At 35.1% G+C, this 14,076-nt stretch overlaps 1 protein-coding gene across 4 annotated transcripts in view; it reads right to left on the reverse strand.

Moving 5' to 3' along the window:
* The window catches only part of SSBP2 (single stranded DNA binding protein 2), a 336,503-nt gene that overhangs the window by 76,789 nt on the left and 245,638 nt on the right, over positions 1-14,076 (reverse strand). The gene's annotated exons all lie outside the window — the stretch shown is intronic.

The following is a 14,076-nucleotide window of genomic DNA, read 5'->3' on the forward strand; positions in this document are numbered from 1 at the left end:
TTTTTAGATTAAAAACCTGTAAGAAAATGGTTATTTGCCAAAAAAGTAATTTTCTTCCTTCAACATTTAGGTAAAAACACAAGGTACAAAGTGAAATAGAGCCTAGAAGAATATGGGTGATCTTCAGTAATTATATTATGTACACAAATAACAAATTGATCTTACTTGGACTTGTGTAAACATGGGTTTAGACAGATTTAATCTTTCCTCTAATATTTTCTATGCACTGTTTGAAACAGATATAGGAAGACAGAATTCCATGACATAAAAATTATTCTAGAATCTAAAACACAATTTTAGAAAATGATAAAAATGACTGTGTAAAATTATTTATTCATAGTTCTGCAAAAGTAATAAAAATACATTTACTATAAGATTTAACCAAAAGCATAAACATTCTTTAAAAAAGTAGTACTTTTTATTCATGATGTGCCCTTTTTCTTTAGTTAATTCTCTTTACCGTATATGATTTTCTCTTTATAGATTTCTATTTTGCATGTTGCTATTCTATATTTTACATACAAACAAATCATTTTTTAAAACTTAAATGTGTTAACTCTCTTGAAGTCATGTGCTATCAGTAAGTATTAAATAAATAATATTGAGAATATTACTTTGAAAAATCACTACAGAGTATTGTGACATCCTTATTTCAGCCATGTTTCATTTAAGAATGTTCACATATTTTTAATTTTATAATTCCATGAGATACTTCACACGTTTTCTGTAGAAAAGTAATGATGTATAAATTATACATCAAATGAATTTTGTCAAAGTTACTTTATAATTCTATGTCATAATTTGTTTAGTTTCCTTGCTGTTTTTCATGAACATCTCCATCAGACATTACTGACACCCCAGTGGATAAGACATTCTTGATTAACACATTTTAATTCCAACTAGTACTAAACTAATTTAGTTCACAAGATGACATACTTGTGTTGGCATATTCTGCTGATAAGCATAAGTATGTACTTTATCTCCCATACATCTTAGATATTCTATCATCAACACTTAATTAAAATAACTCACATAAAATAACTATAAAGTAATGACAGATCCAGTTTCTCTGGTGTTATTTTGGCAAGGCTAACCCAATAGAGCAGAGTTCCAAACAAGTTGATTCTTCTACATGGATTTAGTCTAAGCATCAATACTGGTCACTTACATTATGAACTTGAAGAAGATGAGACTTTTTCTCAAGTCTTCTCTACCATGTACTCACTGGATACAGGTGTGTAGCAACAGACATTGGGATTGTGAATGGGGGACTATGCTGTCTGCTGGTCTAATAAACTATAAATGTTTTAATAATATTCTATAACAACTTTAAATAGTTTGTTTAAATCCATTTATATTCAGAAAAAAACAGTGTGAGACAAGTATCTGGAACTACTGTGCTCCCGTGCTGTCTCCTACTACTGATTAAAAAGACAATGACAGATTAATCTTTTTTTGATACAGAGTCTCGCTCTGTCACCTAGGCTAAAGTGCAGTGGCACAATCTCGGCTCACTACAACCTCCGACACCTGGGTTCAAGCAATTCTCCTGCCTCAGCCTCCCGAGTAGCTGGGAACACAAGCACGTGCCACCACGCCTGGCTAATTTTTTATATTTTTAGTAGAGATGGGGTTTCACTGTGTTAGCCAGGATGGTCTCGATCTCCTGACCTCGTGATCTGCCAGCCTCAGCCTCCCAAAGTGCTGGGATTACGCCTCCCAAAGGCATGAGCCGCTGTGCCTGGCCTCCCATATTTTAAAAAATAATAGTTTGGGTAAGAAAAAAAAATTTGAGATTTATAATTTAGGATAAAATATCAGGCTGACTTAATCAAAAAGAGGCTAAAACAATATTTTTAAAAAATCACCTTAATTTTTCATTAAAGAATGCAAAAATATTCCTCTTGACTCCCTTTGTGCTACTTTATATTTGTACTTTCGTGTAAACTTGCTCAAGATGAATGTATGGAAGATAGGTACTTCAATTTATTTAAATGTATTACTGCAAAAAAAGCACAGCATTTTGTTCTTAAGTTTCTGATATCTTGATATGCTGGGGAAGTTTCTACTGATTAAGTGGTAGTCCTTTCAAATTCCCACGCAGAGATAACAGCATTTGTTAAAAAAACTGGCTTATGGGCTTGGTCTTCTGATATAACTGGCTGGTTACATGTGTGTTTTTACTTCTTTAGAAATGAAAAAAGTACTCTCATATTCATTTGGTAACTTACTTATAAACATGAAGCTTATGTTTAAAGCTACTCAACTCGAATCTGAACTATCTCTTCTGATATAACTGGCTGGTTATATATATGTTTTTACTTCTTTAGGAATGAAAAAATACTCATATTCATTTGGCTACCTACTTATAAACATGAAGTTTATACTTAAAAGCTACTCAACTCATATCTGAACTATGTAAGATGGTATTTCTATAAAACAGATTTTTTTTTTTTTGAGACAGAGTCTCACTCTCTTGCCAGGCTGGAGTACAGTGGCATGATCTCGGCTCACTGCAACCTCCACCTCCCAGGTTCCAGAGATTCTCCTGCCTCAGTCTCCAGGGTAGCTGGGACTATAGGTGCATGCCACCATGCCCTGCTAATTTTTCTATTTTCAATAGAGACGGGGTTTCATCATGTTGGCCAGGATGGTCTCGAACTCCTGACCTCAGCTGATCTGCCCACCTCAGCCTCCCAAAGTGCTGGGATTACAGGCGTAAGCCACTGGGCCTGGCCCAGATTTTTATATTTGATAGAACTGAGAAATTATTATTGCACCAAGAAGTCTGTTTTGAAACTAAAGCTTACTAATTTGACTAATGCTAAAAGTATAATTATAAGCAAAATGAGAATTCAAATTGCACAAATTGAAGTTATTTCTGAATCCCCATTTAAAGTATACCTCTTGAGGCTGGCACAGTGGCTCATGCCTGTAATCCCAGCACTTTGGGTGATTGAGGCAGGCAAATCACCTGAGGTCAGGAGTTCAAAACTAGCTGGGCGTGGTGGCAGGCACTTGTAATCCCAGCTCCTCAGGAGGCTGAGGCAGAAGAACTGCTTGAACCTGGAAGACAGATGTTGCAGTGAGCTGAGATCGCGCTGCTGCACTCCAGCCTGGGTGACAGAGAAAGACTCCATCTCAAAAAAAAAAAAAAAAAAAAAAATATATATATATATATACACACACACACACACACACACACACACACCCACCCACACCCCTACATACCCACACACATAAACATGGATTTTGAAATGTATGCATATTAAAATAAATATACACAATAATTGATAAAAATTCAAATGGATGTCAAAGGTATTTGTGATGTCAGAGATTATTTATAGAAAAATAAAAATGACATAGAGCAGGTATTACTCACATTTGCAGGCATTCTAAGTAATTAATTATACTTTACTCTTTTTTGATAAGCATCTTACTGTGCACAAAGGGTATTCAATTACTCTATTCCCTGGCGTTACTTCTTATATTCAAAATGGTACCCGAATGCTTGGGAGAATGGCAATAGCAGATACTCTTTTCTTACAGTTGCCAACAGGGCTGCTTTTCTTTGTTTCTCAAAATAGTTTATAATAGCCAACACTTCACTCCTAGCGGCATTTCTCTGACCTCCCTTTACTTCTCCCTCCAGCTACTGCCTAATTTTTCACTTTCATTTAAAGCAAAACTCCTTGCGTTGGCCGTACTCATTGCCTCCAATTTCTCTTTTCTCAGCTTAACCTAGATCCACTTTTATGAGGCTTTCACTCCCAACACTGCATTGAACAAGGCCACTAATGACCTCCTTGTTGTTAAATCCAATGGTCAACTATAAGCCATTGACTAATTTGACCTCTCAGCAGTACTGGGCACATCTGATCACGATTCTCTTCCTCAAAGCATTTTCCTCATTTGGCTTCCAGCACACTTCCTTGCCTGGTTATCTTCCTATCTCAAGGGCTGTTCTCTTTTGGCTGGTTCCTCTTCATTTTCCTAATTTCTTAATCTTAGAGTGTCCCGGGATCCATCATCGCACAGCTTCTTGTTTCCATCTATGCTCACTAGCTTGTTGATGTCATCCAGGCTCATAGCTTCAGCTAGAATCCATATGCTAGTGACTCTCAGAATTACATCTCTAGCTCAAGCCTCAAACCCAAAAGTCCAGCCTCTCACATCTTGTTACCTACTCAAAACCTCTTGCCTGTGTAACAGCCATCACAATCTTAACAAGTTCACAATTAAGCTTCTGATATTCCATCTCACACCTCCTCCTGAAGTTTTACACATATCAGTAAACATCAACTCCATTCTTCCAACTGAACAGGACAAAAGCTTTGCATTCATCCTTGACTCGTCTTTTTATCTCACCAACACATATTCAAACCATCATCGAAATCTGTTGGCTCAAAATAGACAAATGACATCTAATTAAACATAAGAACTTCTGTACAGCAGAAGAAACTATCAACAGAGTAAGCAGACAACCTACAGAATGAAAGAAAATATTTGAAAACTATGCATCTGACAAAGATCTAATATCCACCAGCATCTATTAATATAAAGTACTTAAGATCACAAGAAAAAACAACCCCATTGAAAAGTGGGCAAAGGATGTGGACAGACACTTTTCAGAGGAAGACATACATGTGGCTAGCAAGCATATGAAAAAAAAGCTCATCACTGATCATTAGAGAAATGCAAATCAAAACCATAATGAGATACCATCTCACAACAGTCAGAATGGCTATTATCAAAATGTCAAAAAATAACAGATGCTGGCGAGGTTGTAGAGAAAAAGAACACTTATACACTGATGGTGGAAGTGTAAATTAGTTCAACCATTATGGAAAGCAGTATGGTAAGTCCTCAAAGAGCTTAAAACAGAACTACTATTTAACCCAGCAATCCCATTATTGGTTATATATCCAAAGGAATATAAACCATTCTACCATAAAGACTCATATACTTGCATGTTCATAGCAGCACTACTCACAATAGCAAAAACATGGAATCAACCTAAATGACCATTAATGACAGACTGGATAAAGAAAATGTGGTACATATATACCATGAAATACCATGCAGCCATTAAAAGGAAAGAATGAGATCATGTCTATTCCAGGAACACGTATGGAGCTGGAGGCCATTATCCTTAGCAAACTAATGCAGGAACAGAAAAACAAACACCACATATTCTCCCTTACAAATGGGAGCTAAATGATCAGAACTCATGGACACAAAGAGGGAAGAACAGATACTGGGGCCTACTAGAGGGTGAAAGGTAGAAGGAGGAAAAAGACCAGAAAAATAAATATTGGGTATCAGGCTTAGTACCTGGGTGACAAAAATCTGTACAACAAACCCCTGTGACATGAGTTTACCTATACAACAAACCAGCACATGTACCCCTGAATCTAAAATAAAAGTAAAAAAAATCTGTTGGCTCTAGTATCAAAATATATAATCTAATCACTTCTCACCACTGCTACCTCCTTGGTGGTATAATAATCTCTTGCCAAAATTTTGCAATGACACACAAACTGCTCTCCTTGTTTCCACATTTTCTTCCAACAGACTAATCTCTATGTGCAGCCAGAACGCTGTTAAAACCCTCCACTCAGAGGAAAATCCAAAGTCCCTACAATAACCTGCGAGGTTCTACTTGACTTGGATTTCTGTTATCTATGACTTCATATCTAGCAATTCTCCCCGGCTGATGCTCTACTTTATCTACCCATACTACCTTATTGTCCCTTGAAAAAACTGGTCATGCTTTGAACTGGAGGCCTTTGCACTTGCTTGTCCCTTAACCTAGAGCACTTTTCCCCCAGATATTACACGGTTTATTTCCTCCTATCCTTCAGGTCTTTACTCAAATGACATCTTTTGGATGAGCCCTTTTCTGGCCACCCTATGCAAAACTTTTGCAATGCTGCCTATTTTCCTTTTCTGTTTCATTTCTCTCCCTAACCCTTGTCACAAGTAACATATCATATATTTTAAAATAATTATTTATTTTGCTTACCGACTGTTTTCCTTAGTAAACTAAGTTCTATGAGGGCAAGAATTCCTATTTATCTTGTTCACTGTAGTGAGTCTGGTATAAGTGGCGGTGGGGGGGGTCAATAAATATTTGTTGCTAAATGTCACTGACAATCTTAGCCAGTGATCCTCAAATTTTACTGTGTATGACTCAGTTGTTAAAAACAAAACAAACAAGAAAACCATAACATAAACCAAAGGATTTGTGGCCCCACACTTCCTACCCCCAAGAATTCTAGTCCCCTAAGAGTTGGGTGGCTCCCAGTACTCTTATAGTAGTCCACAGAATTCCCTTAGAGAAACGCTGGTCCTTACCCTTTTGATCTCTCGTAGGCTATATCTTACCACATTCATGTAGAACAGAAATAGGGAAATTATGGTTCTCAGGCCAAATCTTGCCAACCACCTGTTTTTTTTTGTAAATGAAGTTTTACTGAAACACAGCCATGCTCTTTAATTTATTAATTAACATAGAGTCTATGGCTGCTTTTATGTGCAACCAAGCTGAGTGGTTGCGAGAGACCGTGTGGCCTGCAAAGCCCAAACGATTTTCTGTCTGGCCCTTCACAGAAAAATTTTGTTGACCCCTGACATAGAACATTAGACAAAGTATTCCTGAATACTACCTAGTAATAAGTTATTATTTTTAAAAAAAGCGAAAGTCTTTCTAATGTATGCTTAAGACAAATCTATTCCACCTAAATAAGTAATTGATAATATAATAACCTGTCCCTTTTAATTCCCCAAAGAATGTGGAGCATTTTTGTTTCTGTAACCAATACTAAGAGAAAACTAAACTAAAATTGTGTTATAAAAAGGCTTTACATATTTACAGTTTGCTCTATGTATTTTTTTTAGCAAGAAACTTTAATAAAAACTACAGCACTCTGGGAAGAATTTTCAATAATATTTTCTAAAGAAAAACTAAAATTTCAGATGATCTGAACAATAGCTAGGCCCTTATCTCAGATGTGATTTTAAACTATGATGCTTTATTGTTTCATAAATGTCTTGGACATTTGGCTTGCAAGAGTAGCATGAAATTGAAAGGAAAATCAAATGCTGGTCTATAATGACCAACCTAAGTTTCTCCTAAACACTCAGTTTGGCAAACAAGTAAACAACAAAAAATTGGGTTTCTAATATGAAAGTGTTTCATTTGATTCTAACTGGAAAACCCAGGTAGACTCTAAATACCCAACACTCCCTTCTTTTGCTCTCTATCCATCCAGTTACTGCTGTAGGGTCTTTAGTTGCCTGAACTGCAATTTTTAAAAAAGCTTACTTAGTTACTCAAGCTGAGCAGTTTTAATTTGTTCTAATAGTTGAGGCCAGAAAAACTATTACCACAGCTGCAGGACAGCATTATCAAAGGCAGCAGCTGTCAGGCACCTTTATTTTTTTTAGTTGCTTTTATCTTTCTACCAGGGAAAGATTTGCTCTATTTTCAATATTTAGAATCTCTGTTCTTTAAAGATTCAAAATTATGTTTTTAAGAAAATTGAACTTAATTTTTATTTCTTGAGCTTTGATAAATAAGCCACCTTCCTCACCTCCACTATCTAAATCCTGGGTGTATTTAATTCTGAGAAATACTATTTGTAATGTCTGAATTTTTAAAACTATACATATTAACGCTGTTAGATATTCTAGTCTAATAACTTAATTCTACTTGAGATTTTCAGTACCCTCCTCATTCAAACTAAGAAGGATATAACAAGTAATCTTTTGGCTCATTTATCTAAAATCTAAGATGATATCTATAACTTCTCTGAGAGGGAAAGGGAGCTTCTCCTGGCTTAAAGTACTTTCTTTTTTTTTTTTTTAATTTTTTTTTAATTTTTAAAAATTATAATCAGGAAGAAAACAAAAAAAGACAGGGCTAGGGCTATCTGCCACATGGCAAAATTAGAGGCTATAATAAAGACAGTACCACATATAAGAGAGGGAGAGAGAGAAGAAAAGAGAAAAAAAGAGAGAGAAACAGAAAAAGAAAGAAACCGAAAATACAGTTTCTTACTTAACGGGAGCCTTTTATGCCAATGAGCTAGTTCAAAATAAAGATTTATTCAGGCTCCCAGGCGAGGTTCTGCGGTCCAACAGGAGGGGCCGGAGAAAGTCGCCGCTTAAAGTACTTTCTAAGACTAATTTCTGAAACAGTCATAGTCAGGAAAGATAAGAGGAAAGGCAAACCACTGGAAGTCAAGGTAATACCAAGACTAATAACACAAGGAAATCGAGAAGGCATACAGACCATTTAACTACATGTATGCAAATGGCTGGTTTAGAAAGCTGAATAGGAATAGCAGAGTAGATGAATATAGATATTAAGGTATCTTCAAAATGCAGAATTTATTTCCAAAAATAAATAAATATCTCCCAAAAATATTTAACCAGGACTTGTAAAACCATTTATTATTGGTCTTCTTTTTCAGTTTCGAGTGTTAGATTAAATAATTATTTTTCTCAGTTTTGATTCTTTTTCTTTTAAAATATCAAAAATATTGTACACTTTGAGATTTTTGTCCTTGTTGCTCTATGAATGCCATTTATATTGAGCCTTTCCTAGTCAATAATACCACCATGGAGAAAAGAGGAAATTTCTTACTATTTTTTTTCTTATTGCGTTATTACTATGTCAAAGCATTAGGTCAGCTTGCTACAGTGCAGCCTTGCTAAAAATAGAACCTCTGGAAAAAAGGCCCTGAACAAGTGGAGACATCTGCAAACTACCACTAGATGGCAAGGCAGCTTTACCACTGCCAATTTTAGGCCTGCAAACAAAATGTGACTTACAAACCTGCTGTCACATATTTTTTACTCTATCAGAGTTTCATTCTACTTAGATTTTAAAATATGAATGATCACCTTGGTCTGAAACTAAGTTACTTGGTCTCCTTTATCATTAACACATATTTATAATCTTATCCACGTCAAAGTCTTAAATTTACAACCCAACATCAATATATTAACAGTTTTCAACAGTTTCAGCTAATAATACTAAAGATCTAGTGACTAAAATATAGTAAATATATCAAGATGAAAATCAAAATACATGATAAAAGACAACAAACGTCTATACAGAGCTCAAAATTAGATATTTACAGGTATATCCCAGATTAGTAACAGACTCAAAGATATTATCCACATTAGCAACTATTAAAAAATTATATTGTGTTTTTATATAAAGGATATGAATGTATTTAGTTATTAAAAGATTATGTTGTGTTTTTATATAAAGGATATGAATGTACTTCGTTATTAGAGTGATAAAGAAGTTATAGTTTCCTTCTTAAAAGTTTTCTTGTGGTAAAGAACATAAAGTAGGAAAAAGCATTTGTACCATCCTCAACATTTTTTTGGTTAAAATAAGAAATGTTCATTGCATTAATGTTCTATAGGTTATAGTAAATTCACAACAGAAGCGTCCTTATTACTTATCCATAAAATTACAGAACTTTACAAGGTAACAGAGTTAATAATGTAATTTTTTAAAAGAAAAGAATTAGTACTTTTGTGTTATTTAGTGCATTTTATTAATAGTAAATTATTTTGATCATTATACATAAGTGAGAAGAAAATCCACTTGTTCTAAGGAATACTGCTGCCTATTTCAATATTGCAGAAATCAAAGCCCTTTGCCTATCCTTTTGTATGAAAGCCATGAGAATGAATAAATAGCAAATTGATGTTTTTCATATATAACTCAAATTTCTTAGCATACAATGAAATCTTTGAATAAGACAGGGATATAAAAGTTAGAGTACAAACTCAGTTCTGGGTGCCTACGATAGATAAGTATTCACACTGTATCAAGATACTGTATTTTATTCTACAAAAACTGCCAAACTTTTGTTAGATCAATGGCCACATCCACTCTCTTCCCTCTGATCCCAAGCAGCAAGACTTCCCAATTTAAGAAAGCTGCTCTGAAGTCATTCATCAGTTCCATGGTATCACTTTGAGGACTTACAGGGTTTCTTATACAAATTACTCACTTGAAAAAAGACTCCAAGTAAATAACTACATGTCATACTTTAAATGGCTTTATTTTACTAAACTGGTATCTCCTTTTGCACATCCGATTAGTCCCACTGATTTTACTTAATTGGTTTCCTACTCAGCAACAGAGGCTCTCTCATGTCAATAAAAACATCAAAGTTTAAATATGAACAATGCCACAAATAGACATTAAAGACTGCCTTCCAGAATGGACTTATTAAGTGTACGAAGTTATACCATAATTATTTATTTTAGAGTTTAATTCATTGCTATTTTTCAAATGTAGTTGTTACAGATTCACAAGTTCAGAGTTTGTGATCATTCCTCTTGGTAATGAATTTAAGTCTATTCTTGTAATGGAAGAGGGAGCTTGTTCTTAATGTAAACAGGAAAAAAAGGAATATGTTTGTCTATTTAGGAGAAATGTTTCAATGTATTTTTTACAGTATGATCACAAAGTAAGTAGAGCTCAGAACTACTTAGGTTGGGGCTTGATTTGCTAATTATAAATTATTATTCTTTACTTTTATTTATTCACTAATTCTAAAAGGGGAGATCCATTTTCGGTCTAGTCCATTCAAGCTATCTCCAAATAAGCTTTGCATTACTAAGAATATAAATATAAAATATTCTCATTATCTAAAAAGATCAAAGGCAATAGGAGGTAATCACCCTTCAGAATTTAGTAGCTGCAACCGGGAGAGGCTGGAAAAACTATTTAGCACTCTTTTGCCTAAGTCTCTTTTGAACCAGGAATTCCCTGGTACCCGAGTCTGGCTTTTTGGAGAATCTGAGTCTCTATCCTAGCCAGCCTTCTGGGCCTTGTTACTTGAAGGAGCGACACCTAGCTCTTTTCCAGTTGCTTCCCTTGTACTATACTAATAATCAGGATTGTGCCTGGTCTTGGGTATTAGTGTTTATGAACTGTGAACTGATTCTAGATTTGGATCACTCTTGGAAGTCAACATCTCTTTGGAACTGGATTAGAAGTTGGAGTCTGAATTTGTATTATTATTGTCTGGTGCTATTTCTACTCGTGGAAGGCAGCTACTCCTCATTAACTACATGTATTTTGACACTATGGCCAGAATCACACTGTAGTTCAGTAACTGCAGGAAACCAATGCAGATATTTAGGACATGCTTGAGTCATCTGATCCCATCATCATATGTACCAAAAGATAGTAATATCACATGTCTTTTCAAAAATTTTGATACCTTGAGTTTTTTAATATTTTAGAGAGGCATTTCTAGGGAGACGAATTTAAATGTCGAATAAGGAAAAAAGTACTTGGGATTAGCCGAAATACTCTGACTAGACAAACAGGAATGACTTGTGTATCAAATTCGAATATATCTGAAACTTTTTCAATCTCCTATCTTTCATTACTCAGATAAAGACACTAAACTTATCCAGAGACCCAAAATAGAAATCTCAGAATTATCCTTGATTCTTGTCTTTCTCTTCTATCCTAACTTTGGTTAATTAAGGCCTATCGAACATAACTATGAACCGTTTATTCCTTTCTAATTCTACTACCACTGATCTTGAATCAGTTCAGAAAGTCTCCTCCTTGAGCTGCTATCATAGCCAACCTGCTAACACCGCTGCATTCATAATGGCTTATTCTTTTGTTCATCTTTTAAAGCGACATCAGGCGCGTTCAGGGTGGTATGGTCGTAGACTCTTTTGTTCATCTTTTAAATACTAGTGTTTTTTGTAGTTCAGTTGTATGTTCTCTTACCCTCTCATTCTGTACTTTCTCCCTGGACAATTCATCTACCCCTGAGGATTCAAGTATCCTTAATATCATATGGTCCTGCAATTTTTATCTCTAGTTTAGATTACTGTCCTAAACCTCAAACCTAGGACAGATCTATCAGCTTAGACATGTTTAATTGGAGGACTCATGGGAACCTCATTCGTCCCACTTCAAACCTATTTTCCATTTTGTGTTCTCTAGCTCAGAAAATGGTACCTACATCTGCCCAGATTGGAGCCAGAAACTAGAATATTATCCTTGAATTCTCTTATTTTGCATAATTCTGCATTTATCTGCCTCTCAAATCTATTCACATCTCTCCATACTTACTACCACTATCTTACTTAAGGCCATCATTAAATTTCACTGGAGTACTATAAAAGACTCCTAAATTATCTCCCTATCTTCAGACTTGTTCCTCTGCAATTCTGTCTACACAATGTAGCTGGAGTGATTTTTCTAAAAATGCAAATATGAACATGTCAGTCTCCTGCTTAAAGTCCTCCAGTAGTTACCATTGCTTTTAGGATCAAGTTCAAACTCTATTAACTTACAAGGCCCTTATAGTCCCTCTCAAGCCTTATCACCAGCTACTCTCCCTTTAGTTAATTAAGTTTCAGTTTTCCTTGGTCTCTCTCTTCTTTTCACTCTGGATCTTTGTAAATTATTTCTTTCTTTCTAGAAAGTTCTTCCCCTCTTTTCCTTTGCCTAACTTGTAACTCATTCTTAAGTGCCAAATTAGATTTCATTTACTATTTTGATAATACTTTTCTGACTATGCATCTCCCAAGATTTGGTTTGGTGGCCTTCTGATTTGCTCTCAGACCATACTTCACCCATTTACTACAGTCATTTTTTTTTCTATACTGTAATGGCCTCTCCTCTCATTCATCACATTGTAGGGGTTTTTGAGGGCAGGGATTTTGTACACAACCCTCCCACAGTTGCCTAACAGAGCCCAAATCCACTGTATGGTATGAATTCAGGTCATTGCCCTTCCTAAAGATCTCTGATGGTTCCTACTGAATAAAGACTCAAGTTCTTAACATGTGCCATGCTACAGCATATCTTTCCAATTTCATGTCTTGGAACTCCTGCCTACCCTCCCCCTATCTTCTGTATGTATTCTGTATGTATTATTCTGAACACCTCTGCACAGATAATTTTGATGCAGTCACACTTTTGCTTATACTGTTTCTGACTTTCTGAAATGTAATTTCTCTGCTTACTTTGGTAGACAATGTTTTCCATACTACTCTTATCTCCAACTCAGACATTTAATGGCTCTCTCATCTAGGTCATCACAGAACTTTAAACTTTACTCTGCTACCACTCTACTATAGTTATTTGTTTTTAATAATGCCTCACGGGCTATACAGTAAGCTTCAGAGGTACATACTACACCTGCTCATTTTTAGATGCCTTTGACAGTGCCTGGCATATAGCAGTACTCAAAATATTTATCACATTGGAAAAACTAAAAGCTGTTTCAATGACTCTTACTGAGACTTTTGAGACAGAAGATAGGCAAGGGGAAAATGGTTCATTCCATAAAATGTGAAAATGAAAGTATATGGATCTATACATCTTGGCTTAACCCTAGAATGAAAGAATCTGGCTTCCTCTCCAACCTGCTCCCTCTTTCAAAAATGCCTCTTAGAGACTTTCAGTAACTCTCTTCTGAAGAAATATATATTCTTCTGATTTACTCTGTTAACTCCTACCCATATTTGGCAAGAGAAATAAGGGAATAAGAAAAAAATAAAATGAACTGGAAATATTTAATGAAAATCAACTACAAGCCTTAAAAGATAAATTCAATGGCAAAAGTCCAGACTACCTTGATTTGAATTCAAGCCCTGTAACTTTCTGACTTTGTGTAAATAACTTAGCTATCAATGCCTTGGTTTCTCCATCTGTACAGTGGGAATGATAATAATACATACTTTATTTACATCTAGGGGTATTGTGAGAATTACAGTTTATATATGTAAAGCATTTAGAATGAAGCATGTATATAGTTAGCAGTTGTTAAGTGTTAACTTTTATTATCAGTATCTTAAATGTTGGTGGTTTAATTAATAATCAAGTTATAGTCTATTTCTAGATTATAGGAAAGGGGCCCTAAGACAGAATATGAGCTCTAAGAAGACTTTTCTGAACTATTTGTGTATTAACACAGAGTAGCTGAACATAGAAGCATGTCCTAAAGGTCTAGAGTCAGAACTCTGTTTTAACTAAGACCTTTTTATTCAATTGACATACTTTGG

The sequence above is a fragment of the Aotus nancymaae genome, unplaced genomic scaffold (genome assembly GCF_030222135.1).
Source record: "Aotus nancymaae isolate 86718 unplaced genomic scaffold, 86718_ANA_hifiasm-v0.15.2.pri h1tg000014l, whole genome shotgun sequence".
NCBI lineage: Eukaryota > Metazoa > Chordata > Mammalia > Primates > Aotidae > Aotus > Aotus nancymaae.